At 61.6% G+C, this 10708-nt stretch overlaps 1 protein-coding gene across 1 annotated transcript in view; it reads right to left on the reverse strand.

Annotated features, from left to right (window-relative positions):
• Positions 1-10437, reverse strand: part of DAGLA (diacylglycerol lipase alpha) — a 58830-nt gene extending 48393 nt beyond the window's left edge. The window contains exon 1 of the mRNA XM_053659267.1: positions 10361-10437. The gene's annotated coding sequence lies outside the window, so the exon portion shown is untranslated. The remainder of the gene's footprint in view (positions 1-10360) is intronic.
• Positions 10438-10708: the final 271 nt, after the last annotated feature.

The following is a 10708-nucleotide window of genomic DNA, read 5'->3' on the forward strand; positions in this document are numbered from 1 at the left end:
GCTTAAACTTTTATAAAGTACTGAGCAGATGGTGGGCTGGATGCCCGGCTTAGTTACCACTGCCGGAAGCCTGCTGAATGGGTTCACCTGGGGAAGGGAGGGGGTCAGGCTCTCTAGAGGGGCCAAGAAACGGAGAAGGCGGCTCTGGAGAACAGGGGCCCTCCACTAGCCGTTTATTAAGCTGTACGGTAAAGCAAGCTGGTGGCAAGGACTACAGTCCGCAGCAGCCCGACGTGACTGGCGGGGGGAGTGCAGGGTGAGAGGAGCGAGCTGCCGTGTGCCCAAAAGCTGCCTGCCAAGGCCGGTGAGGTGCTGGGTCTGAGCAGGTGGCCACAAGCCACAGACAGGTTTTACATGGGGAATGACTGACTTCCTGAGAGGGGGAAGCGGGCCCCCTCAGCAATAGGGTGGCCAAAGGGGCCTTCCTGTGTAGGAACCTGTTCTCGCTGTGGCTCGCGGGGTATCCAAACCTGATGCAAAGTGAGGTGAGGGAATGAGAAGGGATACCCACCCTGAGAGCAGGGTCCAGACAGAGGGGGGCCTGCGTCCCAGCCTGCCGGCTGCAAATATACAACCTGGAGGAGGTTCCTGCAATTCTCCAAGGAAGCTGAGATCCTGGCCTGTCATCTGCATAAAACCCGAGTGCCTCCCTCCAGGGGTGGGGGTGGGGGTGGGCACTACCCACCTGAGCTCAGAGCCTAGAGCCAGGTGAGTGCCCAGTGAACAGGAACTGTCGCTGTTCCTTGCATTACTGAGTTACTACCCATAAAGCACTTAGAAGGAGCAGCACACAGAGAGGAATGCTAGGAAGTGTCTGCTATTGTTGCTGTTGCTACATTGTAAATTGTCCGTTACATGTCAGTCACTAACTGGGAACTCCCAGAGGACCAGGTGGTAACTTTTCTCTTATTACTCAGGCCCAGGCAGTAAGCATAGAGCAGGCCCAGTGGTGCCTGACAGACTCCCTTGGAGCGAGTGCCCTGGAGATTCCAAGCAGCAAGACTGCTCTCTGCTCTGTAGTCTGGCCCCAGGCCCAAGGAAGGTGTCGGAGGAAGACCGAGTTCTTTTCAAAGGTATGAAACCAAAACAGACTCTTGAGAAAAATTCCTTGACTTCCCCGAAGGAAAGAGACTCCAGATGTGGCTGTTTTTTTCTGGCTCTGGGACCCTGGAGTTGATTCTGGTCTTCTCTTTCTGTGTGTCCTTGGAACCGAGGAAGATGGGGGGTGACTGGGGCCTCGGGCCTCAGCTGGGGCTTTGTGTCCCCCACAGGCTGGGTTCCCTGTGGCCACCAGCCAGGCTCCCCTAGGAAGCCCTGGCTGGCCTCCTGCTGTCACCGGAGAGGCTGCCCCTGACAAACAGGGCCAGAGAGGACACCACGGGACTCTGGATTTGCCACCCTTGCTAGTGTTCCTGCCTCTGAGGGCAAGTCCCAACCCCTCATTGGCCATGCACAATCTGACCCACCGGCCATTGTCCCGAAGCCGAGAGGATCTGGAGGGGCGGCCACGGGGCAGCCACTGGCACATGAGGGTCAGACAGTCTCCGAGGAGAGACCCTGGCTTCCCCCAAAGCCCTCAGGGGAGGAAAAGGTGGACAAAGAAAAGACAGCAACAGGAAGAAGTGCCTGCTGGGAGGAAGCTGATGCAGGGAAGGCACCAGAAGGAGCTGGGGGCTCGGGGCAGCCTCGGAGGCGGCTGGGCAGATCGGAAGGGGGTGAGATGCCAGAGGGACAGTGGGGCACGGCCAGCTCTGAGAAGAGCCCGAGAAGCCGAGGGGAGTGAAGGAAGCCCGAACTAGCCCGCCCCACCCAGGAGCGGTGCTGGGGCCACCTGGCTGCAGAGGAGGCGCAGCCTCGGGACAGGGAGGGTTCTCTCAGCTCAGCACCGGGCAAGAGTCAAGAGAAGCAATCCAACAACTCATAACAGCAGGTAACATTTACCGAGAACACGAGAGGTTCTCGGCCCGGGAGGAACTTCCGAGGTGGCATCTCCCTTGACGCCAAAGGCAGCCCAGTGGGCATGTTCCACCAGGTCCCCCACTTTACAGCTGAGGAGACTGAGGCTCAGAGAGGTTGAGTGGCTTGCCCGAGTAGTAGTGGGCTTCACGGAAGCTCCGCCGTTACGGTACTGTCCGCGTCTGCAGGCCTGTGCTGCACCGCGTTGACGGGGGGGGGGGAGGGTGTGAGGGAGGGGGAGATGGACAGCCTGAATCAGAAGCTGGGCATCACGGGAACTCGAGAGCGGCGTGGCCCTGCAGACGGGCAGTCGGAGTGGGAGGCGGGCCGCGCCGACTGCAGGCAGCGCAGCAGGGATGGCTGGACCCCGCGGCTGAGACGGGAAGGACCACGGGAGTCCCCTCACCAAGGGCCAGCTGGACACCGAGCAGGAGCCTGACGGAGTGGCAGTCGGACAAAGGGCGAGCGGGGTGGCCTCATGTCGTCCCCAGCTGCAGAAGGCGGGGACTTGGGGAGTGAAACAAAACGTCACCGAAGAGCAGCCTGGCCACAGACCCGCGACAGCGATGCCAGGCAGGCCTCAGCCCCGTCCCCAGTCTGAGGCCTCTGCCCTCTTCCTCGGGGTCCGGGGCAGTAGGGGTGGGGGTGGGCGCCCCAGCAGCAGGAGTCGCGCTCCCAAGACCCAGCTTGGCACGGAAATGTGCTTGGAGTAAAGCTGATGAGAAAGCAGAGGCTTCCTAGCCAATGCCCTGGGAACCCTGCCATCAAGAGGCTGACAGTCTCCCCGCTTTCCGGAACAGCCCCAGCGCTCACCTCTTCACCAGGCTTCCCGTGTATGTGAGGGGTGAGGGGAGGTCCTGGCAGCTGCTTGGTGAGCCATCCTTCCTCACCAAACCCAGCCTGAACCGACCTAGTCAGGCTGCCCAGGCGTGTTTGGGGATAGCCCACAACCCCAGTCAGAGCCCTCGCACACACCCGCAAGGCCCCGGAGCGGCAGGGAGTGTCTCCACGGACCCGGGCACCGGGCAGCCCACCAGGACACCAGACTGGGGCCTGGCACTCGCTCTAGGGAGCAGCTCGTGGTGCAAGAGGGTCCTCAAGCAAGTCCTTGCCACTAGCCTGTCCGGGCTGACTGGGGGTGCGCCGTGCAGATGCTCCGGCCTGGGTGCAGGTGACCGGCCTTAAGCATTCCTGGCCTTTAAGGCAGCTCTCGACTCTCACACACGCGGGCGGTTCTAACCCTGGGTGAGCACGGCGTCTTTCCCACCCAGCACCACCTCTGAGCAGGGGGACAGTGAAGGACAGAGAGCAAATGTCATCGTTGCTCTCACACAAACGGGCGGCCGAGGCTCAGAAAGGCCAAGCGACTCATCTGAAGTGGCTCAGCAGAGCCGGGAGCAGAATCTAAGCCCAGCACCCTCACATGCCTTATTGTCTCCCCAAAACTGCGATCCTGTGTGAGTGGGTGCGCCTGGTCCCCCAGCACAGGAGGGGGCCCGAGGCAGACCACCGCGTCAGGCCAGATCGGTGAAACGGCACGAGCCGGGGGACAAACACGCAGATACCTGACGAACGCACAGGCCCAAAGGGATGGAGAGAGAAGGGAGAAGCCACAAGCGCCCTGCGATCTCGGGGCTGCGGGGCTCCCAGTCCCGGTCCCCACCAGCCGAGTGCCTGGCGCACGCTCCCAAATCTTGTCTGTAAAAGGGGCTGATGCCTCCTGCCTCTCGGCATGGCTGCGAGGACTCAGGGACTGGTCTGGCTATGGGGGTTCCATGAGCTGACGTGTGAGGAGCGCCTGGCGGGCGCCTGGCATCCGTGTTCCGTAAGCGCTGCTTTGCTGTCGTCGATGGTCCTCAGTGAGGACCTGGGTCAGTGAGGGCAGTGAGCCACCGACACTCAACAACACGCTCACTCTCGGAGCTGCAGCCCCTGGTCACGTGAGACAGCCCTGGAGGTTGGTGCCACGTGAAGACCGGTGTCATCGGAGCCATGGGCGGCGTGGGGCCTGAGGGAGAGGTAGGGCTTGGAGTGGAGAGGAGAGCAAAGGCTGTGGGTTCAAACCCCAGCTCCCCACCTACTTGCTGTGTCCCTGGGCAGGTAAACTCTGGCTTTCTAATTGTCCTGGAAGACAGGGGTTGGAGGGGTGGGGGATGCAGAGAGGGCCTTCGGCAAAGGAGCACAGGAGATCCTCCATATACTGTGCTGGGTTTAGTTCCTCCACGTTCGCAACATGTAACTATTGTTATCGCTACTGCTATTTTGGGGCTAAGCAGAGCCCCCTGGAGACAGACACACTGGGGCCTTCCCAGGTCTCCAGGCCTGAAAGGGTCTGACAAAAGCCAAGTGCAGGGCTCTCTCCTGGGGGGTTGGGGGTGGAGACGCAGCCCCAGAGAGCTTACTCCGCCACGAGCCTGCCCAGTGGGGAGCAGCCAGCCATGTGCTGGGAGGTGCAGGGTGGATTATACGTAATGAAGGGACATCAATAATAAATTAACCTCAAGTAAGTCCAGGAACATCAATCAAATTAATTAAATGGCTCCAGGAGAGGCCACAACAAGGGGCCCCTGTGGGACAGAAGCCTCACCTTACACGGCCGAGACCCGCCCTCCCCCCGTACCCCGAACCTCCAGGTGTCGGAATCTGCTCCCCTGCACAGGTGCAGACGAGCCCTGCTCTCCCACCCACCCCCCAGCTCCAAGAACTCTCGAACGCTGCAAGGGTTTTGATGAAACCTCCCAGAATAGTAACCTCCTGGGCTGAACTCAGGCAGGAGAAATTTCAAGGGGTGACTTGGTGTGGGACTGATCGAATGTCTGCAGGTGCCGAGCACCTCGGTGGGTCCTTGCGGGTGAGAATAGCCTCGCGGGCAGCACCGGCAGCCTCTCGGGGGTCCCAGACAGCCTCGCTCACTCTCCTGGCCCGGAACACGCTGGAGTCCAGCGGCTGGAAGTCTAGTGTGGGAAACACGTTCCGGGCGGGACTCCAAGGCCCTGCTCCCTCTTCAGGCCCTGCCTGCCCCACGCCCACCCCTTGCCGAACAAACCGGCAGATCTCACCGCTGCCACCTCGCCCCGTAATCGGTCAAGCCCGTCTCTCTCCTGCCCTCCCCGGGGTGGCTTCTGCTCAGCTCTGAGTCTTCCTCACCCGGCACCTGCCCTAGCCACCAGCTGGCCCACCAGTCCTGTCCCCCAGGACCTCTTGGCACCTGCTGCTGAACACCTCTCCCTGGGGGGCACCAGCCCCCACACCCTCGCTCAGAACACTTCAGTGACTTGCTGTGTTTTCCACAGACCAGACCCTGCCGGCAGCCGTGGCTCCCGGGGACCCAGCTCCAACTCGCGCTTGCAAGCTTAGCTTCCATTACTTCCATTTCATGCACCTGGCATTCAATCCCGACCACCGACCATCAGACCCTCGCTTCCCCAGACACATCCCCCCATGGCTGCCGCTTCCTCTGTGGCCCCCTGGACAGCCCGGCATGGAGGCCATCGCCGTCCCAGGCTCCCCTGGCCTCCCTCACTCCTGTCACTTGACCCCCAGTGGCTCTTCCTCTTGAAACGGCAGCACGGGCTTGCGTGTCCCCACGAGTCTTCTCAACAGCCAGTGAACGCCCTGAGGGCAGGCTCCACACCTTCTGTTCTGGAAAGGTCGGCTCATCACACTACCAACCCTCAGTAGGTGTTCCGGAAACAACTACGCACGGCCCGGGGAAGCGTTCCCCAGGGGCCAAGACTTACTCTGTGTACAATTCTGTTGACAGACAGGCAACATTGTGTCCATGCCAAGGGGAGGGTGGGGTTAACTTCTCCGCGTCAAGAGCAGGGACAGGACCTACCACATCTTCCTTGCTAACGTATGCAGACCGTGACGTTCTCTGCTCTTCAGGAGGAGGTTTTGACCGCGAGAGCAAAAACACTGACACGGGGTGCTTGCTCCCATCAGGCTCTCGCCACTCACCAGGCATTGTGAGGTCGTGGTATTTGTATGACCCCCCCCATCTTACACTTGAGGACACCAAGATGTAGGAAGGTACCAGGATCCAGATCGGGGTCTGACTCCAGAGTCCCAGCTGGGAACGCCCACCCGTGGGCTATAATGCTATCTTCTGTTAGCCGGGGAGCCCGTCCCCAGCCCGGTTACAGGGGGCTTGGGCAAGAGCAGGGAGGCAGGCACATGCGAGCAGGTGTGGGTGTTGGGGAGCCACACCCCCAGCCTGAGCTTCCTCCAAATACTGAGAGAGCAAAAAGGCTCCCCTGGTGAGAATCACACCGGGAGACGGGAGACGCTACATATGCCCGCCCCCGCCCCCGCCCCCAGTGGGGAGGCGGCCTCCCACCTGCTCCCACTGTTCTCCCCCGGCTCTCAGAGCCCGGTGACGCCCCGCTCCGCACACCCACTGACACCAGGCCGGCGGGACACAGAAGCCTGCAAGTCCCCAGCCCGTCAGGTGCCCCGCACCCCCTCACCCTCACTTCCCACAGCAGCACTCACGGGCACACACAGCTTCACACAAGTGCCGTCCCCCGGCAGCCCTTTGGCGGTGGCAGCCCCGCGCCTGCTCATCTCGCCCTGGTCTTGTGGGGACTTGGGCATTCCTGCCGAAGACCCTCACCTGCGGCCACACGGCTCCCCTCCACCTAGCGGCCCACCGGTCTCCCCGGGTCAGGCTGTCTCCCCGGTCTTACCGGCCCACACGCACACTCCCCTGCCCTGCCCAGCCCACGTTGCCATCCCAGAGGAAAGGAAAGAAAATCAAGATAAACAGCTTTCAGCCCTGGCCGCTGGGGAGGGAACCACTTCCTGCCATGTCCTGGGGCTGGCGGTTCTAAAAGATTTATCTTCCTCTGACCACACGCTCATTGCCATTTCCCCTGGCACTACTTGCCCAGCCCACTAGAGTGTAATGTAAAGCTATTCCAGTAAGAAATTGAACTCAGGTGGGGCGCTGGGCCAACAGGTGATTAAGCCCTGAGGTCCCCCAGTCCTGGGGAGAGCAGCAGGGTGCAGGAGTGGCTGCCACACACAGGCTGTGCCTTTGGATGTGGCCGGCAGGTCTGGTGCTCTCAGCTCTGGTCCAGAAGCCTCTGTCCAGAGATGCCTGATTCCCGGCACCCCCAGGGCAGAGCAGCCAGGCACCGTGATTTATGAGCCGAGGAAGGAAAGGTTGCCAGGAGCTGAGTTAAACAACTTTGGGAGAAACATGGACAAAGGAATGGGAACAGGGCTGGGGACCAGGGCTGGAAAAAATCTCAGCTTGAGAGCTGCTCCCCCCTCCGATGCCCACCTCCCGGTACTCGCCCCAACCCTGGCTGAAACCTGCTCCAAAGCAGTGGCTATGCACAATGACAAACTCGACCGGGCTCCCTACTGCCTCTGACCACGAGGACTCAGAAGAAAGCTCGGCTCTTCCTTTGGGGAACAGAGGCCAACCCCTGCTCTCTGAGCTGCCCCAGCCGCCACCCAGCTCTGCTGTGTGGAGTCCCAGCATCCCAGGCAGATGGCAAGGGGCGGCTGCAACGGGCTTCTGAAGCCCAAAACCGTAAGGCTGAGCCACAAATCAGAGCAAACAGACGGAGGTGTGGAGGGCGAGCCCGGGGGGGCCACGAATGATGAATATTCACAACAGGGAAACCTGAAGATTCCTCTTAATGGCCTTGCACTTCAGAGAGCTTTCCAAGCAGGGGCTGAAGTGCCCACAACTCCTGGGGAGGCAGAGGAAGACACTGCAGGGGATGTTCAGGCCAGGCCTCCAAAGCCCCGCTGCAAACCAGGAACCAGTGGCCAGGGAGCACTTTCGGCACCAGACACTGTCCAGGCGGCAGACACTGGCCAGGGCGAGCCCCACAGCATGGAATAGTCAGCCCGGCAGGGCCATGTCTCCCCTCGACCCACGTGGCTTGACACTGCAGCCTGGACACCGGGCAAGAAGCTTCTGCCTCGGGAGCGAGCTCTCAGATGGGCTGCAGGCTAAGGCATGGAAGGCTCGAGGAGAGGTCGATAGAAACAGGCCTTCCAGGGCCAAGCCTCCCGGCTGTGAGGGTCTATAACGCAGACTCTGCAGACTGCTGTCAGGAACTAGGCCCCTGGTGGCCAAAGGCACAGCAGTTCGCAGCCACCCTCATCTTCCCAACTGGGAAAGCCCTGCAGATGCCAGTGGGCCCTGGTCTGGAGAGACGCCCTGGGGGATGCATGCCACACCTGTGCACCCTTGCAGACCCCTCTGAGTGCCCATCGCTCCTTCTCCTTGCCCACGTGTCTGAGAGCATCCCTCCTGGTCCCTAGCCCCCTGCCAACCAGCTTCAGCCTCCCTCACAGAACCACAGGTCTCAGAAGCTACCTGGTGGCTCTGACCCACTTTGCTTCCCTCAGGCCAGAGCCTCAAAAAACGCTGATGCGACTGCTCCCCACCCCCACCCTCCGAATCCAGAGTCAGAGGAAATTCTCGAGAGAAAACACATGTTTCCCAGTCTCCCTCCCACACAGGTACCCCGGATCTGTCAGCCACAGACGCCTCCCAGCCCCGCCTGGACCTTCAGAGGCACGTCTGCCGCTGAGCGACTGGCCTCCTCGGGCTCGGGCCACTCCTGCAGGACTCCACGGGCGCTGCGGCCACGCTTGGGACCCAGCAGCAGACTCACCTGGTCAGCAGACCCCACTTCGGCCCCCCGGAGCCCTCACACGCAGGGCCTCTTGTTCTCTCTGACGGGTCCTCGACCTTCCGGCTGTCTTCCCTCCCAGTCACCCATTTCCCACTGCCTGTGGCCCTGGGCTGTTCACCTGCTGAGAGTCCCTGCACTTTCTACAGCCTTTCACTGCATGCAAAGGGTTTCCCTACTCGCCAGGCCCTGTCACCCTGTATGACCACCTTGTGACACGACTCTGAGAGGTCAAGTCACCTGCTCAAGGTCACACAGCCGAGAGTGGATTCCAGTTTTCTGGCTCCAGATGTACTGGGTGATGCTCCAGCTTTAAGGAACCTCGGCAGTACCTCCAAGCACCCACCTTGGCAACTGAGTTGCCACCTGGCACCCTAGTCCCCCGTACCCTCAACGTCGTCTTTCTAGATTCCCACAGAACTCCCCCAGAGTTGGCCCAAGCCCACCACACCTATTCTTCTACTCCAATTCCATTTCCCCCAGAGACCCACAGAGACAGAAAGGTTCCCTCCACATCCTAAGACTTTTCAGGGGCAGGAGTTCTGTAAATTGCCCTTACATACAACAGGATGTGACACTGAGTGAGACCCTCCCCTTAAGCCTCCCAAAGGCCTGGTGGGAATAGACACAGCCCTAGCCCATCCCCAGGGGCCACCCACTCATCCCTCAAGCACTGCCCGAATGATCTGGACCCTGGAGCTTCCGAGCATCAAAGACGGGAGGCAGCTCCCAGACACCCTGGGAAAACCATCAACTGGGAAGAAGGCTGGGCCTTCGACTAGACAGATGCGGGGCCACACCTCTCCGAGCCCAACGACACAGGTCCCCACTCAGCCCCGTACGTTCCTCATGGCACATGTTCACAGAGAGTGCTCCCTGCTGAGAACCATCGCCGCCCGTCTCCTAAGCTGGATCCAAATTCATGCATCCAGGTCAATGCCAGTGCCTGGTCATAACTCTGTCTGGGCCGCTGTGAGGACCTCGAAGTAGAAGCATCACCTGGTGTCTCTCTTGTATGTCCATTATAAAGGACACCAGGCTTCCCCAATCCTGTGTACCCAGCAGGCATTAAAGGGCCTGGTGACAGAAGCAGTGCAGTGCACCTCATCATTGCCAGAGTCGGAGGGTGGGCACAGACCCTGCCCATCCACCTGGGTCTCAGGGTGACGGGTTCTCCCCTCGCAGGGTCAGGCAGCCCCCGCATCACACTGGGCCATGGCCACTTCTCCCAGTTGCCAGGAACATCTGCCATGCTGAGGACACCAATTCTTCAGGCCCCAGGTGTCATCCCTCCAGACCATGTCGAGGCCAGAACAATCCAACACCCTAGCAATGGCAGCACTTCCTCACACCTATGCCAGGGGCACCCCCATACACTCACGAGCTGGCCACCGCCAGCTTGAAATCGGTCCAAGTGCTGTGCTCACCACCTACCTGCACAGAGGTCTGTCTGCACTCGCCTCACACCTGGGTAGCCACCACCACACCAGGGTGGCCGGGAGACTTCTGACAGCCGCGCCAGAAAAACCACGCTGCTGTGCCAGACCCACACTGCCCACGCCTGTGCCACGGGTGTCACCATCCCCACGCGGGTGCAAGGGGCTCATGGAGCTCACACCTGCCATGGGCGCGCGTGGCAGCCGCACCTCCGCCTGCCGACCCGTCGCGCCGGTCACTGAGCGCCCGGAACACTGCCCTGCCGGCTGCACCCCTCGCACCGCGCCCGCGCCCGGGGTCCCCCTTACCTCCCGCCCTCCGCAGGGCTCGGCCCGCCGCCGCCACCGCGACTGCCACCTCCATCCTGGGCTCCCCAAGGCCCCGATTCACTAACGCCGCTTCCGCAGGGCGCCGGCGCCGGCGCGAAGGCCGCCTCCGCCCCCCGGGGGACGCCGCGTCCTTTACGTAAACCCCACTCCGCAGCCAGCGGTGACCATGGCGACGACCGTGGGGCGGCAGCGCCCCCTTGTGCCAAGGAGGGGAGCAGCGTCGAGGCCAAAGCAAGCGGAGCCCTTCGCCTGCGCGGGGCCCCGGGCGTGGGGGCGGTGGGCGCCTGGCGCAGGCCGCGGCCGGGGCTCCGTGGGCGGCCAGGAGGG

Source organism: Artibeus jamaicensis, unplaced genomic scaffold (genome assembly GCF_021234435.1).
Source record: "Artibeus jamaicensis isolate MK-2021 breed Jamaican fruit bat unplaced genomic scaffold, CSHL_Jam_final scaffold_614, whole genome shotgun sequence".
NCBI classification, from domain to species: Eukaryota; Metazoa; Chordata; class Mammalia; order Chiroptera; family Phyllostomidae; genus Artibeus; species Artibeus jamaicensis.